Source organism: Pinus tabuliformis, chromosome 7 (genome assembly GCF_031772625.1).
Source record: "Pinus tabuliformis cultivar Carrire ecotype Pingquan chromosome 7, CPIR1, whole genome shotgun sequence".
Classification (NCBI taxonomy): Eukaryota; Viridiplantae; Streptophyta; class Pinopsida; order Pinales; family Pinaceae; genus Pinus; species Pinus tabuliformis.
This window is the reverse complement of record NC_142293.1, coordinates 1,894,552,988-1,894,580,884: the sequence shown is the minus strand read 5'-3', so window position 1 is coordinate 1,894,580,884 and position 27,897 is coordinate 1,894,552,988. Positions and strand designations below refer to the sequence as shown.

The window sequence follows — 27,897 nt, the reverse complement described above, 5'->3', positions numbered from 1 at the left end:
CAAAATAGTAACTTGAAGTGAGCTAGATCTGGCAAGGTTGATGAAGTTGTTGATTGGAGTAGAGCAGTAAGGGGTCTACTTGCCTAGGCGCTAAGGCTACAAACGGACCCGCAAGACAATCACTTTAACAGAATATTAATTTATTTAGGTATTTTCTAAAGTTGGACTTGAGAAAAATTAGAAATTCTTAAGTTAAATTATGATTTAATTTTATCCCTTTGTCACGATTTAATCTTAGCTGTTGAGAGATATGTTAGGGTTGAGGTCGAAAGTATAAGAGGAGATGGAGTGAGTAAGTTGCATGTTAGTTTTCAGCACAAGCAGCATGTCTGATCACCGAGAGGAAAAGACCAGGGTTCAATAGATCGCAGTGGTTCAACATCCAGGAGAAAGAGATCAAGTGAGGTATAGAAAATTATGCAAGTGCTATAGCCCAACCCAGTTTTAAGTTTTGCATGGTTTAACGCCCAAGACCCATCATAAACATGTGACTGATATAAATATTAAATTTGCATTTGACTGGAAACAATAAGCCACTATACTATTTAGATTTTAGCACAGCTGATATATGAAATAATTGCTAGGACACACTCTCAAAAATAACACATTATTTTTGGTCTAAGACGCTAGAAAAACCCACAAGGGGAAAACCAGTTTTCAAGGAGGATTTTATTTGCTTTTTGGAAATTTCTTACAACAACAAAAGATTCAATTTATCTCTTCCCTTGAAGAAGTGCCTCAGAGGTCCTCATTCAACTAATTTCTCAACTGATATTTTTAACTCACAGTCTGCTCTCCTCTAGCTGGAATTTTGACCTCTTCTATAGCTCCTTCAATGCTGGGAATTGGACCACAAAACAATCACTATATCTGCCTTGAAACTCAGGTCCCTTCAGTTGAAAATACGCCTTCAACTGTTGTGTATCCTCCCTGTTGTCGCGCGGATTGGCACGACAACGCTCGGACCGGGCGCTGTCACTCTGATCCCCAATCCCTCCGTTTAAGCCCGTCTCCCGCGGCTAAGGGGGGTAGACCCTGCGAGATGATGAGACCAACTGTCGACCAGTTGGTTGGGAGACACGAGACACGATAGCACTAAAATGGATTTGAAGTTAAAAGACCAGTGCCTTAAGAGATTTTTTAATGAAATGATTACTTGTTAAATGAAATAAAAACGTTAACCGTGAACAACAATCATTTGTCATCAGTTAAATCATAATGCTCAAAACGATATCTGGCAACTGAAAATTTAGAAAGATGAATGCTTTAAACCACCACGAATCATAAACCATTAACTAGATATCAATTTCGCATCTCGGCTTGAAAAATTTAGATCTCAGTATGAAAGATAATAACATGCAAACAACTGAATCTGGAAATAATTTTCCACAAAATTTTTATATTTTTTCAAAGTTTTTTTTTTTTTTTTTTTTTTTTTTTTTTTTTTTTTTTTTATTATACTAAAAAAAAAGCCAAAATTCTAAATCTAAACCTAAACCCTAAAAAGACCCTTTAAGAAATATTTTTTGGATTTTTTATTTTATTATTTTTTTTGAAAAAAAACCAAAATAAAACAAAAATTTAAAATCTAATTAAAATTTAATCTAGAACATAAAATTAAAAGCTATTCTAAACTCCTAAAAAAAAAAATTAACTATACCAAAAATGAACCTAAGTCTAAAACAACTAAATAAAATCTTTTTTATTTTTATTTCCTTTTAAAATCATAAAAATGAAGTTTAAAATCTAAAACATAAAAAATAAAACTAAACTAAGATTAAAATTAAACTACCATAAAAAAAAACTTAAAGCTAAAACTTAAAACCTACGCTATACATTAAAATCTATATTAAACAAACCTATGGTTAAAAAGGCAAATCGTATTTTTTTTCATTTTATATGATTTAAAGCTAAACAAATAAAACTATAGACTAATCCTAAATTTTAATCCTAAATTTTAAATCTAAGATCCAAAACCTAAAGCATAAATCACAAAACCTAAGACATAAACCTACGACTGAGCAAAGTAAAACGAGACTAAGACAGCGGAACGCATCCAAAATGAGAACCATGTCAAAACCTTTTACAAAAGATATATGCTCAGGGAAATACGCAGTGACCCTATGGCGTGATGCTTGGACTTCATTCACAACCCGCAGACTTTACAACGGAATTTACCTGGCCCGGATGATTGGAGATTACCTGCGGACGTAGCGAAATGGATACCTGGATTGACGGTGACTATGGCGGAAATACCTCCACGCACGACGCTTGCAACGATGGGCTCAGGCCATGAAACCTCATGCGGCCTTACCAGAATTTGTGACTGTTGGCGGCTTGAATAAGGCACTTAAAACTGCAAATCTCGCTGACTGGTAACGCAGACACACAAGATGCCCACGAAAAAGAAAATTTCCTCACGCTGGTGCAGTCACGTCTTTCTTCAAAAAAAAAGGAGCTGAGACGTTACCATAAAATCGTGCCTACAGCCGTCTATTCATTTTATGCATGAAGAATATAACAATGAATGGGACGACGGCACCTAACGCGACGGGCTCGAAGAGAAGAAGTGTGTTTTCAGACAATCCGTCGAGTAGTCACGCCGTCTTTCAGCGATCTCACACTATATCTTTGCTGTCTGCGTGTACACATATAGATTTGTCGGAGTCCTGATATTTTCCAGCCACGCCCGATCTCTACCCACGTCAGGTATGCTCAGAAATTTTGATAATACAAAGGGGAAGGGATAAGACTGCGTTGGCAAGAAGTCTGATGGCGGTCTTGCAAGGACAAAACTCTATACCTGCAAAAGAAACACAGAACCCTAGTGAAGACTGAATAAAACAAAAATTTGAAAACCCTAGAACAGCTAATTGATTGATGTACAGACTTGGCCCCTTAACAGCCAGATTTAGCCATAAATACAGAAATTTTTCAGATTATCAGAAATTTTGAACTTCACTGTGAACAGAAAGAAAATCTCTCAATGTAAAACAGAAAAGAAACTCTTAATGATTAACCCAGGGAACAATCAGCTGGGCTCTGCATCGAAAAGCCTGTGGGAGTCGGCTGGTTCAGCCTAGAACTTCCCCAAACGCCCACAATTTCCTTCAGAAAGGTTTTCCTGCACACCTCAAGCAAACATCAGCACAGAGAGAAAGAGTGCTGCTAGATCTCAGAAAATAATGGAGATACCTGCCATTATTTCAGAAACCCTAGCAGCCCTCAAACCCTAGCAGGTGAACAAGATACCTGTGCTCACACTACTCTTAAAAAAAACAAGCTATGATTAACGGCTAAAAACTGAAATATGCAGAAAATTAAAGATCTCACAGCAATCCCAGAGAGTAACACCAGCACGATTTGGACCCCAAAGTCTTTTTATTAACCAGAAAATCAGATTACAAGAGAGCTTTTTCAGTACAGACTCACAGATCAGATGATCTCAAATGACTCCCTAAGACCCTATATAAAGGAAATGATCCTAACGGCTAGTTCAAGTGATCCATGTAGAAATGATCTCGACCGTTGATGAGGATCAAGACATCTCTTGATCTCATCCGTCGATTTATTAACTTAAAATATTATTATTTTATTAGTTAGGGTTTTTGCTTGATTTTTTAATTTTTTATTATTTTTCATTATTTTATTATTTTTATTCATTTTTAAATTTTTTAATTCATTTTAAAATGGATTACTGAACTAAACCTTCGGAAACATCACCTAGGACCTAGGACCTAGGACTTAGGACTCATGAGGGGATTTAAACATTTCTCGACCCTCAGGACACATTACATTATGACTTTTACAAAATTACATCTTAAGGGACAAACCCATTTAATACAGACCCTCACAAAACACCCAGCTCTGCGACACAACGATAATCTAGCAGATCAACACACTAGGATTCTCCTAAAGTTCTAATGACAAAATCAATCCCGGCTTTGGGGTCAGGTTTGAAGGAAAACTCTGCCGATCCGTGGATCGGTGAGACAAAAAACCTTCCGGGACGTAGATTATCATCAGAAAGTTAGGTCCACCTAGGCAAATTACATACATGACTTCATGTCTGCTAAGATTATTTACAGTTAATACATGCAGACTGAGTTTACAAACAAAAAGATCAAACTGCTGATGATGGCAGGATGGCACGGACATGCTGATCAGGTGCTGCTTCTTTCTGTCAAGAAAAAACGGGGTGCACTGCATGGGTAGTTGACCAGTAGGGGTCAACACTCCCTAAATAGAACGCTGGAATATGCTCAGGAAACATGCCGAGAATCACGTTGTTGCTCTGTAATGTCCCCAATTTTGATTTTCAACATTAGAGACGATTTTGGAAAGATGAGACATTTTTGACATTGGGACTTAGGAGGAAAAAAGGAAAATCACAGCCTTAGTGGAATGTGGGGCCACAAGGAGAGAGAGTCTGACCCAAAGGAGGCAACTTGCACTAGTGAGAAGAGGAGGAGAAAGAATAGGTGCAGATTTGGAGAGAGGGGCCACCAAGAGAAAAGGGGTGCAGAGTAGGAGAGCGAGAGAGTGGGGACCACAAAGGAGAGAAGAGGCCAACAAATTATAAATAGAGGTTGAGGGCATCACTCTTGGGATCTATGGTCATTTTACAATTCAACATTAGTTATCTTGAGCTGCTTAGCCAAGACAACTCGTGTTGTTTAGCATAAGGAATTTTCGAGCGAGAATTCCACCTCCATATTCGGTCAACTTCGAGTGTCACTCTAGGAGAGAAATTGGAAAGTCCATGTTGAGTTTTCATGGAACCAAAATTGTAGATCATCTTCAGCTGGTGTGTGCTTCACCCAGGGTGCAAAAGCAGTTTGAATGGCTTGTGTGGATACTAGCTATCAAAGAGTAGAACACTGGAGGAGTTGCAGGGATTTTCCTCCATTCTAACCGGAGATTTTGCACTGTTATTGCAGGGTTGGGAGAGAGGCATTTCAGAGAGTTGGAGTGCTCCAATTTTGGCATGCACAATGTTTACTCGATAGGTTGCACATGGATAGAGAGGAGAGAAGTTGAGGGGAGTTGGGCTAGGAGAATAAGGGTTTTCAGAGGAGTTTATACAAGAATTGGAGAGATATTCCCAACAAAGATTTTCGAGATATTTTTCAGCAATTATTTTTCTTGTAGCTCTCACTAGCTAGCTGTTAGAGCTACATGCACTTGTTGGGGTAACCAGAGGTCCGTGGATTCAACCCAAAATAGAGACCACAAAGGAGAGAGGAGGCAAACAAATTATAAATAGAGCTTGATCACCTCACTCCTGGGATCTTTGGTCATTTTATAATTCAACATTAGTTCTCTTGAGCTGCTTAGCCAAGACAATCCGTGCTGTTCAACACAAGGAATTTTCAAGCGGGAATTCCACCTCTATCTTCAACGAACTTCAAGTTTCACCTTAGGAGATAAATTGGAAAGTCCATCCTAGGTTTTCATTGAGCCAAAATTGCAGATCATCTTCAGTTGGTGCGTGCTTCACCCAGGGCACAAAAGCAATTCAAATCGCTTGTGTGGAGACCAACCATCGAGGAGTAGAACACCAGAGGATTGGTAGGGATTTCCCTCCTTTCTACCAGAGATTTTGCAGTGTTATTGCATGGTTGGGAGAGAGGCATTTTAGAGTACTGGAGGGCTCCATTTTTGTCATGTGCAAGGGTTTGCTAGAGAGGCTATGCAGACATAGAGAGGATATAAGTTGAGGGGAGTTGGGCAAGGAGAAAAAAGGATTTCCAGAGGAGTTTATTATAGGAATTGGAGAGATCATCCCAACAAGGATTTTTGGGGCATTCTTCAACAATTATTTCTCTTGTAGCTTGCACTGGTTGACTGTTAGAGCCACACAAACTTGTTGGGGTTGCCTGTGGTCGGTGGATTTAGCGCAAGCCCTTTCTAGATTTTTGTGGGTTTGGTGAGAGGAGTCTGGGATTAATTTTACATAATTTTCTGAGCACTCCTGAGGGAAAAAATTCTAGACCAGGTCCAACGACAACAACAATGTTTATGGAGTAGGGCGCAGTTATTTTGGGCGAGCCATTCTACCATTTGGGTTCGTGATATTTTTCTGGGTTTTTCTATGTTTCTAGCGAGGAGACCACCCGCAAAATTTCAGCTTATTTCGAGCACTCTTTAGGACAAACATTCTAGTTTTATTCAACAACCAACAACAAAATTATTGGGATAGTGCGCAATTCTAGATTGGACCAGTATTTCCTCCATATCATAGTTGTACCACCTGGGGTTTGCAACTTTGCATAGCTTGCATAGCAAGCCCAGGTTCCATTGTTCCTACCTACTTGTGTGCTCTGACTAATAAAATGGCTCAACTATTTATTTCTATTTTCGCAGCGTTTCGATGTGTACGTGAAAATTTCACAACTGGAATCCTATCAGCAACTGGAAATTATTCTTCTAATTGTTAATTAATTTTAACAATTTATTTGCTAAGACAAATATTGAATAAATCACATTGCAACTTTCACAAATAAAATATTGTGGAAATAATAACGTTGGAAACTAAGAAAATTCTAGCACACAAATAATAAAAACGACAACGTTTTTTTTGGACAATTGTCCTTGGAAAAACCCAACTTTGGAAAACCAGTGCAGTAGTGAGGGTTTTATTATTATGGAGCAGTGAAATTTGAGTACAATCTCTGGATGCCCAATTGGCAATTTAAACAACAAGAAAATTTGGCCAAAATTATTTAAGGGAATTTCCCTTGTTCCACAAGCAACCCCGAGACAACTTCCCTTCAAAAATTCGTCCTCCTGGACCCTCAGCGTCAGTGTCTGTGCAAACCCTTGTACGTCTAAGCCCATAATTGCCTTTGATGAAGTCGTTCTACTTGTCTTTGTTCAGTAAACTGATTCTCCAACCCTCTGGATGACTTTCTCGACCTTTGGAAGTTGAATTGATTTTTCCTCCAGCTAAATCGAATTACGTTTTTGAAGCAACTACGCAATCCTCTATGCTGCCTCACTGGGAATAACTCGACCTCCTTGCTGCTGACACTCCGGATCTGGAAAACTTCCTTCGGATCACTCTCCCTGCGCCTCACTGTCTCTGCTTCCTCACTGAAGCTCGAACTCTCCGGCAACTGACTGCTAATACTTTGGAAAATCAAATTCTACAAGTGTCTTTGGTGTGTTCGCCATCACCACATTGACCCCTTCTTGTATCTTCTTGTTTCGACTCCAACAACTAAGATTAAATCTTAATTGTCGGCTCAAATAATTTTTGTATTGATCTGTGTGAGTTTCTAGAGAATTCTCACCTTAACTTTATCAATTCTGATTAATTAACCAATGTTCCTAAGTTTAGACTTAAGAAACATTAAAAAATTGGTTAATAATCTAATTAAGTCATCTCTAGGTGGAATTTCCAGAAACATTTCTGGGTTTTGGAGAGCTCATGTATTCTTGTCTCTGCACCAAATTTTGTGGCTATAACACATCCGATGCTACAAAAACTATCACTCCCTCTTAGCGAGGATTGTGTTCTCTATAGAATTGCACATCCTTCCACAACACCTTTTCTCTGTATCACGTTCATTCACGTTGTTGATGTCTGGCCATATTACCCACCAACCACTGTGCAACTATGATGTTGGGTCTCTGTTACTGTTGACACTGCCTTACTGCTGCCAACTTTGCATTTGCACTGCAACTACCTCTCATCTGCTGCTGCTGCAACTGCAACTGAGAAGTATTCAAAATATTGAGTCAGCTGTGTTTAGTACGATGCATCTAGCTCCCAAGTCTCTGACTACTACTAGCATCAACACTGTCACTGAAGACTCTGCGCTGTTGCTAATTCTGCACTGGGTCACTTGCTCTATTGTGAACACTGCACTGCACTCCTTAGCATTTGACTACTTCTAGTCTGCAATTGTCACTTTCGTACTGACTGCATCGACTGTCACTGATCCATCCTGCTACTGAATACTGTGGGCCCCCCCGTAACCAGGTAATGATCCATGAGATGAACTCCTTAAGGACCTTGCCCAATCTTTGTAGCTCTCTGGGGCTACAACTCCAAGTCACCCCACCTCACTCCTGGAGGTATGGCTGCCATCATCGCGAAGTCTTCCTCCAACCTAGAGGACAACCTATCTATCTCAGCGTGTGTTGCCACCTGGTCCTGCTTCTTCTGCTTGTCCCATCCTGGTAGCATGTCTTTGTTGATTTGGGGTAGCATCGGATGTGCTCTAAGCCTCAAATTTTGCAAGGAGGCTTGGGCACATGTATTCCAAAGAACCCAAAAAGTGTTTTGGGAAATTCCAACCAAAAGTGATTTTATTAAAATAATTAATATTTTTAATGGGGTTCCTAAGTCTAAACTTAGGAAAATTAAAATATTAATGGGTATTAATCTAGTCGTGGGTGAAACTTCTCGAAAAAGACACAAATCAAGCCAAAATGATTTCAGCCTTTGATTATGATTTGATCTAGGCCGTTGGTTGTCCAATAGGAAGATCTAAGAAGGGGCTTGAGGGTCATTTGGAAAACACACTGAGAGATCAAGTATATCGATTTTTCTGAAGTGAGAAGTTGTTAGGAGGAAAAATTGATTGAGGGGATTTCTTGCAGCAAAGGGGCAGTGAGAATCTGGAAGGAGGAATTTTCGGAGAGTACGAGGCAGAGAAAGGTCAAAAAGACGTCTACAGGAAGGTTGACACTGAACCACGCTGTGCTGACGCAGAGGCAGCACAATCCTTGAGGGGAAGTCGAGTTTCTTGCTCTGGGAAGTTGAAATTCAGTTGTTGGAAGCCAGGGTGTGAGTCCGGGAGGCAGAAGGTCAATTCTCAGCCAACAGAGGATCCAGAGGAGATGCAGTGTAATATTGAGGAGGGGTGACACAAAAACTGTAGGGAGTAATGTAGTTCTGCACAGAGGCCACATAGAGGGTTACACAAAGCCTCCAAGTCAACAGGATCAGTCACTGATTCTCCATTGACAAGGTGAGATCATTTCACCTCTCTTTTTTTCAGTTTTCTCTTTGTATCGGATTGCTAGTTGAGCATCCTAGAATTGTACTCAGAATTTCTCCTGCATAATAATAAATTATAAAACCCTTAGAGTTGCTGGACCGGTTTTCCGGCATTGGGTTTTCCAGGGACATTTGTCTAAAAATAATGGTGCTCTATGTGTTTGTATTTCCTTGCTCAGTTTCCATGTTTTAGAATCATATTTAATTATGTGTAAGCTGCTTCAGTAATTTGCTTCAATATTTCAAGAAGAAATCTGAAATAAGTTTGTAACATAATTTACAATCTAAGTGAAGTAGATTCAACTGGTTGTAGTAGAATTCCTGAGATTGTTAGATCTAGGAATTTTCACAGTCTCTACCTAATATACTTTGGACAAAGACCTGCCAATCCTCAGAGACATTGTTCAGTGCCAACCTCACTAGCTTTGATGGTTGAGACGCTGCCCCAACAATTGTAAGCTTGTCTCGGACCTCCTGAATCCTAGTGAGAAAGGGATCTATGCATTCTACCTTCTGCATCCTAATGCATCTCAACTTTTCTTCCAGGAACGTCTTTTGCTACTCGGAAGTACCCTCGTATAGTGTGGAGAGACCTACCCACATTTCCTTGGCAGTATTCTTGCCAGAAATATGCGAGATTATGTGCTCTAAAACTCCATCCAAAATAATCTTGTTCGCTCGCGCCATTTCCTTCTTGTATTCCTTCAGCTGATCTGCATCTTGGGGAACTGCCACCACATTATCTATGTAGGCTTTCAGGCCATGTTCATCTAGAAGGAAGGACATCCTAGCCTTTTAGATGACATAGATGGAAGCACCATCCAAGCTATCCTTATCTCTAAGCCCTCTAGTGGCCATCTTTGACGAAGTCGAAAACTCCCTCTTTCCTTCTGCTTGGATACTGCTTTGTTATACGCACTCCCTTCTGGAGTGAGCAAATCTGTAAGCTGCTACTGCCAATTTGCTTGTAAAAATCGAACTCCTGAGACACGAAGTTCCTTGAGAGAAATTTTCCCTCTGCTATGTGTGCTTTTCTCTTCCACCCGACGTTGATTCTGTTGCTACAAAACCCTCTGCGTCCAACCAAGAAATATGCTCAACGAAAAACTGAGCTACTGCTGCACCCTCTGATTGCTGGAATCAACTCAGGCAACTCAACATTTTTGTAACCCTGCAACTGAGAATCGAATTTTTGCCCCAGCAATTTGGCCTGCAGTCAATGGATTGCGCTGCCTCTAGGAATTTCGGCCTGCTGTTTCCATTGAACAATGAAATTCCCTTCTCCGCTTTTGAGCTTCTTGACTGATCACTCACACTTTGATACCTGTGAAAATTTCACAACTGGAATCTTATTGCAGCGACCGAAAATTATTCTTCTAATTGTTAATTAATTTTAATAATTTATTTGCTACGACAAACACTGAATTAATCACACTGCAACCTTCACAAATAAAATACTGCGGAAATAATAACGATGGAAACTAATAAAAAAATGACACTGTTATTTTTGGACAATGGTCCCCATAAAAACCCAACTTGGGAAAATCGGTGCAGCAGATGAGGGTATTATTACTATGCTGTAGTGAAATCTGAGTACAATCTATGGATGCTCAGCTGTCAATCCAAACAACAAGAAAATTTGGCCAAAATTATTTAACGGAATTTCCCATCTTCCATAAGCAAGGCTGACACAACTTCCCTTTAGAAAATTCGTCCTCCTGGACCCTCTGCGTCAGCCTCTGTGCACACCCTTCGACGTCTAAGCTTGTAAGTGCCTCTGATGAAGACGTTTTGGCTGTCTTTGCTGAGTAAATTGATTCTCCAGCCCTCTAGAAGACTTTCCCGACCTCTGGAAGTTGAATTGATTTTTCGTCTAGCTAAATCAAATTGCTTTTCTGAAGCAACTGTGTAATCTTCTGCACTGCCTTACTGGGAATAACTCGACCTCCTTGCTGTTGCCACTTCGGATCTGGAAAACTTCCTCCGGATCACTGTCCCTGCCCCTCATTGTCTTTGCTTCCTCATTGAAGCTCAAACACTCCGACAATTGATTGTTGCTACTCTGGAAAATCGAATTCTCCAAGTGTCTCTTGTGTGTTCTCAATCACCATATTGATCCCTTCTTATATCTTTTTGTTGGGACTCCAACTGTTGGAATTTCTAAGTTTAACCCATTAGAAATTCTTCTTGTACTATTTGGGCAGACGTTGGGGTTTTTGGGGCAGATTGGTGCTGAGTAGTTGATGGAAGGATTATTCGGGGTTTCAACCAGTAGATTTGTCAGAAATTGAGAGGTATTACTGCTAGGAAATTCTCTGTTGGGTAGGCCAGTTTCGACACCCAGGTTGTACTCTGATATTGTTTAATAAGAAAACCCTCAGATAGCTGCACTGGTTTTCCCACATTAGGTTTTTCCGGGGACATTAATCCAAAAATAATGGTGTGTTTGTTCTTGTTTCTTTTAGTTGCCGATCTGTAATATGTTGAGCATGCACTAGTGTTTATTTTCAGTATTTACATTGTAAATAACTTGTTAAGGAAAATAACAAGTAGGTAGGAATAAATCAGATAAAGTGCATGGAGGGTTTCTAACTAAGTAATCTTAGAAACTTCAACACTTTGAACTTGGTTATTGCGGGGCTGCTAAGGTTTTCTTAGAAGAGTTTCCAGTATTAAGAAGACCAAGATGTAAGAGTTTTTCCTCCTCTCTTATTAAAGAATCACAAAAGCATCAAAAGAGGGGGACTTGTAGGCTTGTCCTTAAGAAATAAAGGCTTCTCTAGTAGAATGGAAGGTGGAAACAAACACAAAGTAGGCTGGTCCTACTTAGTAAGAATGGAATAGATAAGGCTACCCTCTTCTTTGTTAATCTTAACACTTTCCAAGAGAAGTCTAAGGGTCCTGAAGTTGGACAAAAAATCTTCAATGGAAGAAAAATTATTGGGGTCCAACGTAAGCAACTCATTTTCAAGTTGATGGGCTCTAATTTCATTTTTAATTCCAAAAACATTACTGAGCTTTTTCATTGCTTCATCGGGGGTATCAATTTCTATGATATGGAATTTAAGGTCTGGAGAAATAGACATCCCTATCAACCCACGTGCTTGATCTTGCTTATTTTACCATTTGGCTTGCTTATCTTCATCTTGAGGTTTAGACTCTTGGCCTGAGGCTATTATATAAAGAGCTTTACTTCTAAGTAAATCCACCATGTAGGATAGCCGTTGGAAGTAGTTGTTGTTGTCAAGAATAACTAGGCATTTAAAAGAAACTGAAGCTGTATATGCTGAAACTAAGCGTTCAAATGGAAAGATCTCGAAAAATTAGGCAGATTAAAAAAAGCAGCTCTAAAAACGACTTTCCAGATGAAGAAGTTATGGCTTTTTGAAGAAAAGTTGTTGAAGATGTCAATGAACCACGTGAATGTTTGGAAGTTGATGATATTGTTATATTAAATCCCCCCCCCCCCTTTCCAAACTTAATCTAATTAGCTTACTTTTAAAAAAGGATTACTTTATGTGACACATTTTTATAAATAAGTTAAAGTCACTTTTACAATGGTACTTTATGAACTATCCACCAAATTGTAACTTAAATAAAAGATAAAGTGACTTTAGAATTGTAAATAACTCACTTTTTATAATGGGTGAGAACACTTTTACATAAAGTAACTTTAAAACATAAGTTACATGTGCTTTTCGAAAAAATAATTCAACAAAAAGAAAGACTTGAACCCAAGACCTCTATTCTCAGAAAGTAACTTTAGACCAAGTGAGCTGTAAAAATTTCTAAACAAAAATTCTATTACTACAACCACTGATTTATTTCACCAACTTATTATCCCCAATAAGTTATTTTGAAATCCCTTCAGTAAATATTATAATAAATTCTACTGTAGATATCACACCATTATACAGAAACAAATATATGCACAAGAATCAATCACATCAACATAGTTATTTTTGGACAATTGTCCCTAGAAAAACCCAATGCGGAAAAACTGATGGAGCAGAGGAGGATTTTATTAATCTTCAACAACAATCGCTCTTACAGAGAAATTTACATAGACATTGGGAGAAAACACCTGAGATTTTTCTCCAAGACTTTCTGACACCTTGGAGAGCTTCCTTTCTCTACTGCGTCATTTTGCGTGGCTCTGCACATCTTTGATCCCTCTTTGCGTCATCCCCGCGTCTCTCTGATCTGTGTCTCCCTCTGTGCTATCTCTCAGAGTCCCTGCGTCACTTCCTCGGTGCTCCCTGGCTGTTGCGAATCCCCCTTCTTCCTCCACCCTGCAACTCTCCTTTTGAAATCGACCTCCTTCTCTTTGAGAATTGATTTTTCTTGAGATACCGAGTATTTGCTGGTGTATCTCCAACTGACCCTCAAGCCTCATCTTATACTTTTCTTGTTGAGTCTTCAACGACCGAGATTAATTCCCTAATCAACGGCTAAGATTAGATTTGGCTTGATCATTGTCATTTAGAACCTTCTCACCCAGTTTTATATTAATACCCATTAATATTTTAATTTTTCTAAGTTTAGACTTAGGAACTCCATTAAAAATAGTAATTATTTTAATATCTCTCCAACCGGATGGAATTTCCCTGAACGATTTCTGGGTTTTGTAGATCTTATGTGCCTTAGTCTTTCCACCAATTTTCATGGCTAGAGCACATCCGATGCTACCACAAATCAACACTCCCTCTTAGCAAGGAATGTGCTCTAGTAATGCTCCATCGTTGAAACATCAAACTGATCCTTCCGCATTGGTACTTGTTCTGATGCTTGGCTTGATGCCTCACACCATCTGCACTACTGCTTTCTGTACTGCTGCCCATGACACTGCCACTACCATTGCTACATCTGTACTGCAGCTCCCTCTCCATATGTTGCCCATGCTGCCCATAGCACTACTAACTGCTGCACTGCAACATCTGACACTTATCCATTTTTGCTACTGAAATGGATTCTTTACCATCCCCATCTTGTTCCTGAAATAAACGAACTTTGTTCTTCCTACGACCTTGGTGAGGATGTCAGCCACTTGTTCTCCTGTAGGAGTGTAGCTCAACTGTACTGCTCCTCGTTGGACACACTCCCTGACAAAGTGACACCTGATATCAATGTGCTTCGACCGATCATGAAATACTGGATTCTCAAAGAGCTTGATGAAACTCTGATTATCAACATGATCCTGGTCGCATCCATCCTTCTACTGAATAGGTTCACAAGCAATTTTCTAAGCAATATGGTTTCGCAGGAAGCTGTGCTAGCGACTCTTTATTCTGCTTCAACTGAGTTCAGAGCTACAGATTTCTGTTTCCTACTGCACCAGGAAGTCATCCCCGATCCAATGTTGAAACAGTATCCAGTGGTAACTTTTCCGATCTACTAAACTTCCAGGCCAATTTGCATTAGTGAACCCACTGAACCTGATGTCATTGCCTCTGGTGTACAATAGTCCATGCTCTACTGTTCCTTGTTCCACAATGAACTGATTGAGGGTGTTGACAGCGTAACATATGTTTGGCTTGGTATTGACCACATACATCAGGGATCCTATGAGCTGCCTGTACAAGGTGGGATCAACATCTTTATCTTCTGATGCATCAATTTTCTTCCAATTGGTGATCATTGGAGTATCTATAGGCCTATAGTCCTGCATTCTGAATCTCTTTAGGGTTTCTGTAGCATATCTCGCTTGTCCAAGTAAGATCTCACCCTTCTGCTGCAAAACTTCCAACCCCAGGAAATAATGCTTTTGTCCCAAATCCTTCATGTCGAATTCTGTGGCTAGATTCTTCTTGCAGTCCTTGATGAGCCTGGATGATCCTGTCAGGAAGAGATCATCCACATATAATACTAGGACTAGAGGCTCATTCTCTTCAACTAGATAGTTGAGATTGGGATTTGCATCACTCTTGACGAACCCCATCTTCTGCAAGTAGCTATTAATTTGATCATACCATGCTGTAGGTGCCTGTTTGAGCCCATACAAGGCTTTCTTTAATTTGCATACATTAGATTTCTTCTCATGTGTCTCAACGCCTTCTGGTAGCAACTGATTTATTTCACCTATTACTATTACTGCATCAACTGATTTATTTCACCTACTTATTATCCCCAATAAGTTATTTATGAAATCCCTTAAGTAAATATTAAAATAAATTCTACTGCAGATATCACGCCATTATACAGAAACAAATACATGCACAAGAATCAATCAGATCAACACAATGATTTTTGGACAATTGTCCCCGGAAAAACCCAATGCGGCAAAACCCAATGCGGCAAAACCGGTGCAACAGAGGAGGGTTTCATTAATCTTCAACAATAATCGTTTTTACAGAGAAATTTACATAGACACTGGGAGAAAACACCTGAGACTTTTATCCAAGACTTTTTGACACCTTGGAGAGCTTCCTTTCTCTACTGTGTCGGCCTCGCGTCTTTTTGCGTGGCTCTGCGCAGCTCTGGTCCCTCTCCGCGTCATCCCTGCGCCTCTATGATCTGTGTCTCCCTCTGCACTGTCTCTCAGAGTCCCTGCGTCACTTCTTCTGAGCTCCTTGATGTTGGAATTTCTAAGTCTAACCCATTAGAAATTCTTCCTCTACTATTTGGTTTATTTCACCTACTTGTTTAATTACTTAACAAGTTATTTACCATGTAAATACTGAAAATAAACACAAGTACAATATCAACATCTACAAATCATCAACTGAAAGAAAACAAGCACACAAGTGACACCGTTATTTTGGACCAATGTCCCCGAAAAACCCAATGTGGGAAAAACGATGCAACTATTCTGAGGGTTGTATTGTTATGTAGTTTATTTGAGTACAACAGGGTGCCTAATCCGGCTCACCCGACAGAGAAAAAAATACACGGTAACAATACCTCTATATTTGGAAACAGGTATTCAAAAAACTTGTCCCACAAAACCCTCTCCGGCACAACTGAAACTCAACGCTTGCCCATCTAGCCTCTCTGTCAACCTCCTGCTGACCTGCATCAGCCCCAGGACTCTCTGCGTCAGCCCTTTGAGGCACTACGCAGCCTCTGGGAGCCTTTGCGTCACTCCCTCTGCCCTCTGCGTGGATGGTGCAGTCTCTCTTGGCTTTGCGTAGCTTGGACTAACTGCTGCTCTAGTTCTCTCCTCTTCTGTGCTGGTCTCCTCGTATTGTCCCTGCCTCTCTGCCTCGTACTCACTGCCCCTCGCTGCTGATCACTGATTCAAATTTGCCTAGCGACCTCGCTCTAACAAAATGAATGACTGATCACTTTGTTGTGTTCTCCAATTGACCCTCAAGCCTCCTCTTATACTTTTCTCGTTGGTTCTTCAACGACCAAGATTAAATCTCTAATCAACGACTAAGATTAGATTTGGCTTGATCCATGACTTTTGGAACCTTGTAACCCAGTTTTATATTAATACTCATTAATATTTTATTTTTCGTAAGTTTAGACTTAGGAACTCCATTAAAAATAGTAATTATTTTAATATCTCCCGAACCGGTTAGAATTTCCCCAAACCATTTATGGGTCTTAGAGATCTCATGTGCTTTAGCCTCTCCACCAATTTTCATGGCTAGAGCACATCCGATGCTACCCCAAATCAACACCTGACTGCTGCTAAACCCCCCTCTTCCTCCACCCTAGAACTCTCCCTTTGAGATCGATCTCCTTTTCTTTGAGAATCGATTTTCCTTGAGATACTGAGTATCTGTTGGTGTATCTCCCACTGACCCTCAAGCCTTCTCTTATACTTTTCCTGTTGAGTCTTCAACGACCGAGATTAAGTCCCTAATCAACCGTTTAAGATTAGATTTGGCTTGATCCTTTTCATTTAGAACCTTCTCACCTAGTTTTACATTAATACCCATTAATATTTTAATTTTCGTAAGTTTAGACTTAGGAATTCCATCAAAAATATTAATTATTTTAATATCTCTCCAAACGAATCGAATTTCCCAAAACGATTTTTGGGTTTTGGAAATCTTATGTGCCTTAGCCTCTCCACCTATTTTCATGGCTAGAGCACATCCGATGCTACCACAAATCAACATGAGCTAGTTTAAAAGGTTAGTAATTGTTGGAAAGGAGGAAGGGTTTTTTTGTTTTGTTTTGTTTTGTTTTTTTTAAATTTACTTAATTTTTTGTTCACTGAAGCTTTGGGGTGCGTGCTTACTTGAAAAACCCCTTTTTGCCTACAAAACAAAAAAACAACCACACAAACCAAACAAAGAAGCAAAAGTATCCAAGCCTTACAACTTAAAGTTAGATTTGGCCGAAAACTAGATATTTTCTTGAATGTTTCTGATTTTTCAAAGATCACACTAAGGCGCGACAGAAAAGAGCATACGCATGAGAAAAATCTTTCTTTCTGTTTCTGGTTTGCCCAGATCGCACAGAATCACGGGGCAAAGAGCATAAACAAAAATGAAAGGTATAGATCCGGTAATAAAAAAAATTATAGAGGACTATAAACCGAAGTAAATAGAGGGATAAATAATTATAATTGCAAATAAAGATTGTATACCTCCAGATCTTAAAAATGGCGTAGCTAGGGCTACTGGAGACTTTTTTGCGTGAAACGAAAGGGGTTCCTGAATGGAACAGATGCTCCTAACACAATAGAGCAGTCTTCTCGGCCCGAAAGCGGTTAGAAACAATAGATCTAGGAAACGACAATCGGATGCAGTTGTACCGGCTTCGGATTTGGATCACCAACGGATGCGGCCCTCAAATAGCTTTGATACCATGTAGGAATTTACAGGGTAAGTTCCTTAGATAGAACACCAAAGGACAACACTCACAAACAGATCACAAATCAATACACTAGTATTCTTCATGTAGTTAAAATCCTCAAAGAGGGAAACAGTCCACGGCCTAAGCTAACGCGGCCACTTTAGACAATTTATTAATGTAAAAGAGAGAAAATTTGCATAAGCTTCTCTCATGAACGGTCACCTAACAAATGACCCTCCATGCTCTTTAAATAGAGATCATGGACCAATAGGGTGTTAAGCCACAGATCAAGTGTCAGTAATACCGAGGAGAGAATGAATCGTCAGATCACTTCATGTCTAGAACATATCGTGACCATCGGATTGTAAGTTGCAAAAAGTACATACTAATGAAACACACTTTACCTAACTATATACTAAACTAAGTTATACTTAATTATTTCATATGTGTCGGAATATCTTAACAATAATCTGATTTCCACTTTGAAGTTTAAACTTTAAAGATCAAACTTTAATTCACATTTCATTATTTCAATGTCTCATGATAATGACAGGTTTGGATCATTCACCAATCGACCTTGAAGAGATAGATTTGCAAACTACAAATGCATCAGACTGTGTCCAATTAGAGGAGGCTCCTCTTTTAAGCCTACATGACTTGGAGAAATTTGAGAGTCAAGCGGGCGAAGGAGTGTGTGGAATCGCTTCTAGTTCTCACTCTTAGAGTCTTAGACTCTTAGTTACTGAATTTTTGTTGATTAGTATGCAATATTTTGTAAACTTTTAGAAGCAGATGCTTCTGGTTCTATGTAATCACCAGTTATGAGTCAGGTCTCAGTACTTTGGATCATGTTTGGACTCATAACATATATGAGATACTTATTCATTCATGATATTTTGGACATCTATTGATATTATGCATTGTTTGGACATGGCTTTATTGAATATCAATGAAAAAGTGTTTTTTTTTAATTAATTAGTTAATTTAATTTAATATATGTGTATATCTTTATTTATTGAATTCACCGATTTTTTCCTGATCCGATTAAAACTCTCCGCTCTTTTGCCTCGCCAATCTATTGCTGATTCCAAGTCTGGTAACATTGACATAACTTCAAAAACCTAATAAACAACGAATACATTAGTTACTATATTAAATGCTTCATATTACATCACGTTATTAGTAACTTTTTATTATATGTCTATTTCTATATTCTAATGTGTTTAGGTTCTAAATATAAGTATTATCTCTGACAAAGTGCCTCTTTTGCTCATCTATGGTTTATTCCAAATGCCATATTTCTTTATATCGTTATGTCAAGGCCCTAACTGTAGCTCTCCCTTGAATTTACTCCAAGAATGGTAGCATATAAGTCAAGGAGAGAAAATACAAATGAAGAAGAGTACAATGAGACTAGTTTGTTGTAGCTCCTACATCTCTAACAGATGTGGGTGATTACATTAGTGAACTACAACGAATATGGCAAAAGGGATTGCTACTCTGTTTATTTATGTGGAAAGTTAGGGAGGGCAACAATAACTAGTGGACCTATTCTCCGACAAGCAACTTAACTAAATGATTGATAGGCCTACATGAGAACCCCTCTGACTCCCAATAACACATGTCAAGCTCCAAGGTGAGTATGTCCAACATGCAAGGGTCCAAGGTAGACTGTTCCATGAAATATGTGCAACATATGTCTTTGGGAAGAAGTCAGCAAGCTAGAGATAAAATTGTACACAACAATATATTCTCTATTATCTGAATCAGGAAATTACACACATATTTATACAATCAATAGTCTCAAGATAGGAATCCTATCTTAGACGTACAGTAGTGTGGTTGAGAGATTCTCTCAACCACACACTAAACTAGGAGAAACTAAATTCCTATTATGTAGGAACAAACTCCTCAAATGGAGAATTACAACCATAGACAAGTAGGAATTAATTATTTCTAACTCCCCCCCTTAATGACTACTTGTCATGATAGTCAAATCCACCACCATCACGCGAATTGCATGTACAAAACCTCCAAAAAACAAAGAGAGATCAGTGCCTTTCTAAGCCAAATATTCATGTCCAAATAACAATCGCAAACAGTTGCGCTGATTGCGCCTTTCGACGCAACTGTCAGATAGAAAAGTGCACCAACCCTCTTATGCTCAGACACACCAATATCTGAGACCGTGAGCCAAGTGTTACTGCAGTCCACCTACTCCTACGAGCACAAAGCTGCCGCGTACACGTTAGCCACTCAGGCAATATGCCACCACCAGGCAAGTCCGCTCTGCCACCACCGGGCAAATCCTGTAGCCACTAAGGCTCTGCCACCACCGGGCAAGTCCGATCTGCCACCACCGGGCAAATACGGAACTTAAATGTGCCACCTCCGGGCAAGTCCGATCTACCACTACCGGGCAAATCTGGAACTTAAATGTGCCACCTTCGGGCAAATTCTGTAGCCACTAAGGCTCTATGGATAGTTTCTGGCTCACCACCAACCAGCCACACGGGCAATCCATTACAAAGTGGTTTTAAGATCACCACGAACTTTCAAATACCTTTTACATTTCATTCAACATTTTGGAGTTTCTGGGTACATACAATGACCATTACAACAACTGGACTTGCTTATAACATGTTAAGGAGTTTATTCCACAAACCACACTAACTCAAACAAACATTTATTTTGCTGTCCATCATAAATGTTGTCACTGCCGCTTTACCTCATCTGTTCATTGTTCACATCTTGGGCATCTTTGTCAAATAACTTCTTGGAACTCCATGCTTAACCTGTCATTCGTTAGAGTCGCGAATTCTAACAAAATAACTTTACCTAAATTGAGTTAGCTAGGCTCAATAAGGCATAATAATTTTATCCATAATTCCAAGAAATAAAAAATAACTTTCATGTTAACCAAAAGAAGTTCTTGTTCTTCAAAGCACCAGCCCTTGAACGACACCAGATTCTTGTGCCGCAGCTGCCCAACGGACGCAAGATTGGCCTCAAGAGTCTTCTCTAGGCTGTTGCACTCGCCGTTCTTGGAAAGACATTTCACGATAATTCCAATACTCTTGCAAGTTTGTACAAATATCAACATGCTAATTCAAGGAACCTGATTGAAATTCTTTACAATAAATATAACCAATCCAATTAACAAATAAATGTTCTAGCAAATCCTGAAGAAGTTTCCATCAAAATTTTGGGATTAGTTACAGGTATCCTTCTTTCCAGCCACCCAGATCATCCTCCTCTTCGTCGCAAGGGCCGCCAAGCTCTTCTTCTGTCTTGGGAATGAAGTTGAGGCCTACTTTGATCTGCCCACAGTAAGTATAATCAGCCAGAACCACGTTGTAAGCAATAGGGGGCAGGCTCCCTGCCTCAAATACTCCATCCAATGGAATACTTGCTTCTCCAACAAAGTCATCGGCAGAGAAAGTATCCTTGTCCATTATTCTGATGACGAGATCAGAAACTCCTTCCGATACATTAAACATGAGTTTCTCGTTCCACTCAGGATTCCTGCCTGCATTGGATGCTACGCTGCTCTTTTGTTGCTGAGTTCTGCCTTTTATGAGGCAGTAAGGGTCCATTTGACAGAGAAAATCAGTGTTCTCTAGCCCCTGGGCGCTGACCAGCGGTTCCTCCAATGTTCCCTTCGGCATATTTCAATCTTCTGATTTGGGGGCGCACCAATTTCAAGTACTTCTATCGATCCACTGAGCCCAAAGAAGGTAATGCTTCAAGAATTTTTCAGATCCTGTCGCTTGTATGGTGCTACACAACAAATATTTCAAAATACCAATGTATATCTATTAGATTTCAGCAGCACATATAGATACCATCCAGATCTTGGCACCGACATCAAAACCTTGTTGGATCTTGGCACCTACCAGAGAATTCTGATCTCTACAGCGACAAAGTCAATGCCCAAACCTGGAGGTCCACCCATTGCGGCAACCCCGAATAGGCTCATCTTTGAGTGTAACACGGTCTTCACAGCACTTCTGGACTTGAATTGAAACGAGATCTCCTCCATAGAGCACCAGTCTGCAATGAGGGTCTCCTCTGCTCCAAACACTACGAAATAATCCAAATGATGGCAGTCAAACGCAGGCATTCGGGGTTCTTTGCCACAACACCGCAGCACCAAACCAATCCACCATAGTGCCAGATCAATTTAAACCGTTTGCATCGCCTTCGAGCTAAGTCAGGTCTCTGAGCTCGCTCCCCGGTTTAAACAAGGAGCTCGATCTCAATGCGGGTTTCAAAAAACCCTCCACCATAGTCTCGAAACCCTTCTTGATTCTTTAATGGCGAGTGGAATCGAAACCACCGTTCACGCCACGCAGACAAGCTCTAATCAATCTCTCTAAGTCACTAATGGAGTACGATCCAGTGTCAGAAAATATCAACGCTCAATGCCCAAGAACAAATAGAGAAACTCCATAGACCTCTCCAAACTCAGCGCACCAGAACACCGCCCAGCTCACCGGAACCCTGTTCGATGCTCGATGGACAAACTAAAAATTAAAAAATACTCTTTTATTTCCTCAGCCCAGGATGGGCCAAGCCCACGAGGGGCCAGCCCTCAGGGCTCTGATACCAAGATAAAATTGTATACAGCAATATATTCTCTATTATCTGAATGAGGAAATTACACACATATTTATACAATCAATAGTCTCAAGATAGGAATCCTATCTTAGACGTACAATAGTGTGGTTGAGAGATTCTCTCAACCACACACTAAACTAAGAGAAACTAAATTCCTATTATGTAGGAACAAACTCCTCAAATGGAGAATTACAACCATAGACAAGTAGGAATTAATTATTTCTAACTGCTAGATAAGTCTCTAACATCCAAAGTAAGAGAGTCACATAAGCATCAAAGCATGACAATCCTTAAGCAAGTTAACTTAAATGCGTATGTGCATCAAAGGACAACCAAAGGTAATCAACACACCATGCAACCTGTTATGAAACCAGCTCAAGAAAAGATAGAAAAGATAGATCCATGCCTTAGAATTCAGCCTCTTCGAGGGGGCAACCTCCTTTACATTACATAAATGAACAATTCTTGGATGCTACAAATGAAAATACCTCCTTTCTATATATAGGAGTCTAAGTGGTCCCAATACAATCAAAGCCTACATAACAATATTATTGTAGGGCACAACAATAACAATAGTGGGCTTCTATGTGGCACAATAGTAACAATATGGGCACTACATGGGTACATCAATATAAATAAGGGGTATAACTACAATAGTAATGGGGTAATCACTAGTATTATAGGGACCCAACATGCCCCTCTCCTTCAAAAAAGTGTTGTCCTCAACGCTTGAGTAGTTCAGGATACTTCTGCATAAAATTCTCGTCCTCCCATGTGGAATCTTCAGCGGATAAGTTCTTCCACTTGATAAGGTACTCTGAAATTGATCGATTTCGTAGCTGTCGAGTTCTTGTTTCTATAACTGCTTCCGGTTCCAATATAATTTTTCCTTCTTCGTCAAGTTCTGGCAATATTGTTTGAACTGGGAGCTTGTCGCCTATAACCTTCTTTAAGCATGAAACATGGAAAACTGGGTGCAATCGAGAAGCTGCAGGAAGCTCCAATTTGTATGCCATAGTACCAATCTTTTGCAACACCTTGTACGGACCATAATACTTTGGTGATAATTTATTATCCTTCTTAGCTTGCTTGAGGGACATTTGCTTATATGGTTGTAGCCGTAGGAATACCCAATCACCTACATCAAAACTTCTTTCACTGCGATGTTGATCTGCCTGTTGTTTCATTCTATTCTGTGCCAACACAAGGTTATCCTTTAAGAGTTGGAGGACTTGTTGTTGATGTTCGATGTGATGTTCCACTGCCTGAACCTTAGAATTTTCTCTTAAATATGATGTGATGGATGGTGGTTGATACCCATAAAGTGCCATAAATGGGGTCATTTTTGTTGCTGTATGAAAGGAAGTGTTATACCACCATTCAGCCAGAGGCAACCATTTGACCCATTGTGTCTGTTTATCAGATACAAAGCAACGAAGATATCCTTCCAAACATTTGTTTACTATCTCAGTTTGCCCATCAGATTGAGGATGATAAGATGAGCTATGAGCTAACTGAGTACCAAGACAAGAAAATAATTCTGTCCAAAAATTTCCAGTGAAAATGGGATCTCTGTCACTTACAATAATCTTTGGGTTTCCATGTAGCTTTTGAATTGTTTCCATAAATGCAGTAGAAACTGTACTGGCTTTAAATGGATGTGATAATGCACAAAAGTGTGCATACTTGGTAAGTCTGTCAACTACCACCATGATGACACTCTTTCCCTCAGACTTGGGTAAACCTGTGATAAAATCCATTGAAACCTCCTCCCAACGTTGGCTTGGAATGGATAAAGGTTGTAATAGACCCGGTGTCTTAATTGTTTCAACTTTATTTTGCTGGCAAACCAAACATTCTGCCACAAACTTTTGAATATCTGATTTAAGGCCATCCCAAAAAAATTCCTTCTTAACCCTGTGGTAAGTTTTTAAAAATCCTGAGTGCCCTCCTAAGGGAGAAGTGTGCAATTCCATAAGAATCTTTTGTTTTAGCTGGGAATTCTTACAGAGGTATAAGCGATCTTTGTACCATAACGAATCATTTTTCCAGCTAAATGTATCAGACGTACTGGAATCTTGTTGTAGCTTTCGAATAAGTGCCCCACTTCTTCGTCATTCTTCCATTCCTCCCTTGCTTCTTATATCCAATCTGGTTGGATAATAGAAATAGCGCACAACAATGCTTCCACATCCTCATCCTTTCTTGAGAGTGCATCTGCCACCACATTTTGCTTCCCCTTTTTGTAGATGATTTCAAAGTCATAACCCAACATCTTTGTGACCCACTTTTGTTGCTCTTCAGAGGATAATCTTTGTTCTAAAAAGTATTTAAGGCTATCATGATCCGTTTTTACCTTGAAGTGTCTTCCCATTAGGTAGGGTCGCCATTTCTTAAGTGCATGGAGTATTGCCAACATTTCCTTCTCATAAATAGCTTTTCTTAAAAACTTTCCCTTGATTGGACGACTTTCAAAAGCAATGGGTCTTTCATCTTGCATTAGAACAGCACCAATTCCATTTCCTGAAGCATCACATTCCACAATAAAGGTTTTTGTGAAGTCCGGTGTAGCTAAGACCGGTGCTTGGCACATTGCCTCTTTAAGATGTTCAAAGGCCTTTGTTGCTTCCGGAGTCCATGAAAATGCATCTTTCTTCAATAATGTTGTTAGAGGTGCTGCTATTCTCCCATAATTCTTAACAAACTTGCGATAATACCCTGTCAACCCAAGAAATCCTCGCAAATGCTTTATGGATGTGGGGATTTTCCATTCCTTAATGGCTTTAATTTTGCTAGGGTCTACCTTAACTCCTTCATGAGATACAATATGACCCAAATATTCCACCTCCTGGACTCCAAAGAAACATTTGGATCTTTTTGCATATAATTGTTTCTCCTCCAATAGTTGTAGCACCCTGTCAACATGTTCAACATGATCCTTCCAAGACTTGCTGTAGATTAGTATATCATCAAAAAATACTAACACAAATTTTCTAAGGAATGGTTTGAAAATTGAATTCATCAAACCTTGAAATGTTGAAGGTGCATTGGTAAGGCCAAAAGGCATGACCAAAAATTCATAATGACCCTCATGAGTTCTAAATGCCGTTTTCGGAATGTCTTCAATCTTCATTCTGATTTGATGATATCCTGAACGAAGATCCAACTTGGTGAAGTAAATTGATCCATGCAATTCATCCAGTAATTCATCAATGACAGGAATGGGGAACTTATCTTTAATAGTGAGCTTGTTGAGCTCCCTATAATCCGGACACATGCGCCATGATCCATCCTTCTTGTGCACCAATACTACTGGAGCAAAGAAAGAACTTTGACTCGGTTGAATTATACCAGCCTCTAGCATTTCTGCAACCATACGTTCAATTTCACTTTTTTGGACATAGGGATATCTGTACGGCCTGATGTTTGGAGGAACACTTCCTGGAATCAGATGAATAGCATGATCATGATCACGCATAGGTGGGAGACCTTTGGGAGTCTCAAATACCTTGGAATGATTGTCCAGAACTTTTTGGAGATCTGGAGAAATAGATGATTCTAATGTGGAAACATCTAGCGAACATAATTGTGCAATTACACCCTTTGCTCCTTTTTTAGAAGCTTTGTCATACCATTAGAGCTGATTATCTTTCCTGGTTTCCCTGCAATACCCCTTAATTCAACTTCCTTTCCTTCCACAGAAAATTTCATGAAAAGTTCTTGAAAATTAAAAGCTATTGTACCCAAGGATTGTAGCCATTGGACTCCTAGTACAACATCAGCACCTCCCATTGGAATGGAAAGCATTGGGCTAGTCAATACATATTCTCCCATGGATAGCTTGATATTATGGCACTTTCCAGAGCAATTTATTGTTCCTCCATTTGCAATCATCACTTGACACTCTGGTGCTGGATATAGGAAGCAATTCAATTCTTTTGCTACCCTACAATGAATAAAATTGTGGGTGCTTCCTGAATCAATCAACACTATTACCTTTTTCTTCTTGATTTGTCCTTCTATCTTGATGGTTTGAGGAGTGGTAATTCCCGCCAATGCATTACAAGATATGGTCGGATTTATTTGTTCTTCATCTAGGCTTTGTTCCTGGAATATATCCTCTTCTTTTGACCTTTCTTGCTCCTTTTCTTCTTCCTCTTCACAATCTATGTAGAATAATTTCTTCTCAGCACACTTATGACCTTTTGTGTATTTGCTATCACAATTGTAACAAAGCCCTTTTGCTCTTTTTTCTTCCAATTGTTGTGGTGTCAACCTTGTAGGTTGTGGAAGACTATGGGCAACAACACTTCCATCTTTATAGTTGTGAATGGTATGCTTCCTAGTTGCCATAATTTTGCTTTCCATTTTTCTTGCTAACCTGAATGCCTTCTCTAATGAATCAGGTTCCCAAAGGCGCACATCATGTTGGATATTATCCTTTAAAGACCCTATGAACACATCAATCCTATGCTCCTCTGGAATATCTTTTACCCTTATGTTCAATTTTTGGAACTCCTCAATGTGCTCCATTATTGAACCCTTTTGTTTGAGACTTATCAATTGGCTAAAAAAAGTGTTGCTTTTTGTATCCTCATAATGTGCTATCAATTCTTCCGTAAAAATTGCCCAAGTGATAAATTGTTTACGAGAACAAAGCCATTGATACCATACAAACTGATTTGGTTCCAAATATAAAGTTGCCATACGTACCTTTTGTGTGTTTTGCACATTATTGAGATCGAAGAATTGCTCCATCTGTAATATCCATGTGGCGGGATCCTTGCCATCAAACTTCCTCATATCGATTTTTGGAACATGGTGAGTCTTCGATCCAACATTAGAGTCTATGGAATCATGATTAACATTTCTTTTGTTCTCATCATGAGTTTCCTTTGGTACTCTTTCACCCTTAGTGACTATTTCTTGTAGCAACTTATCCATCTTATCATCCATGCCATCAATTTTAGCTTCCGTGCCATCCATCTTAGCTTCTACACCTTTCTTTAAACCATCCATCTTAGCTTCTACATCTTTCCTTAAACCATCCATTTTAGATTCTGTTGCTTTTTGTGCAAGTGACACTCGTTGCACTTGTTCTTGTAATTTTGATATATCATATAGCATTTCTTCTTCTTCTTCATGAGTCATGCTAGAGCTTTCAGGCTCCTTACTAGGTGTTTGCATTTTCTTTCCTTGTGGCATCAGTTACCGATAATAATTCTCTAATATTCCCTTTGAATACCTTCAAAATAATTTTTCAAACCAAGCTTAAGCAAAAATTAAAGAAAATCTACACACCTTTTTTCACTTTGTAGGAGCTCGATATTGCCTCTGATGTATCTCTGTACTTTCTGATTATCTAGTTCTGAATTTGTGACCTGTAGTAGCCCTCTGTGTCCTCTTTCCAATGCCACAAGTCTGACCCCAATTGGATTCTCCAAGGAAGAGTTATGCGAAATCTCCCACAATTACTTGATTATAGACTAGTTCAGTAGAGCGAACTTGGATGACGT

At 39.4% G+C, this 27,897-nt stretch overlaps 1 protein-coding gene and 1 pseudogene across 1 annotated transcript in view; one reads left to right on the top strand and one right to left on the bottom strand.

Annotated features, from left to right (window-relative positions):
• The window catches only part of LOC149256035 (structural maintenance of chromosomes protein 4-like), a 217,316-nt gene that overhangs the window by 65,188 nt on the left and 124,231 nt on the right, over positions 1-27,897 (top strand). The window lies entirely within an intron of this gene.
• LOC149256036 (elicitor-responsive protein 3 pseudogene) lies at positions 20,810-21,449 on the bottom strand (annotated as a pseudogene).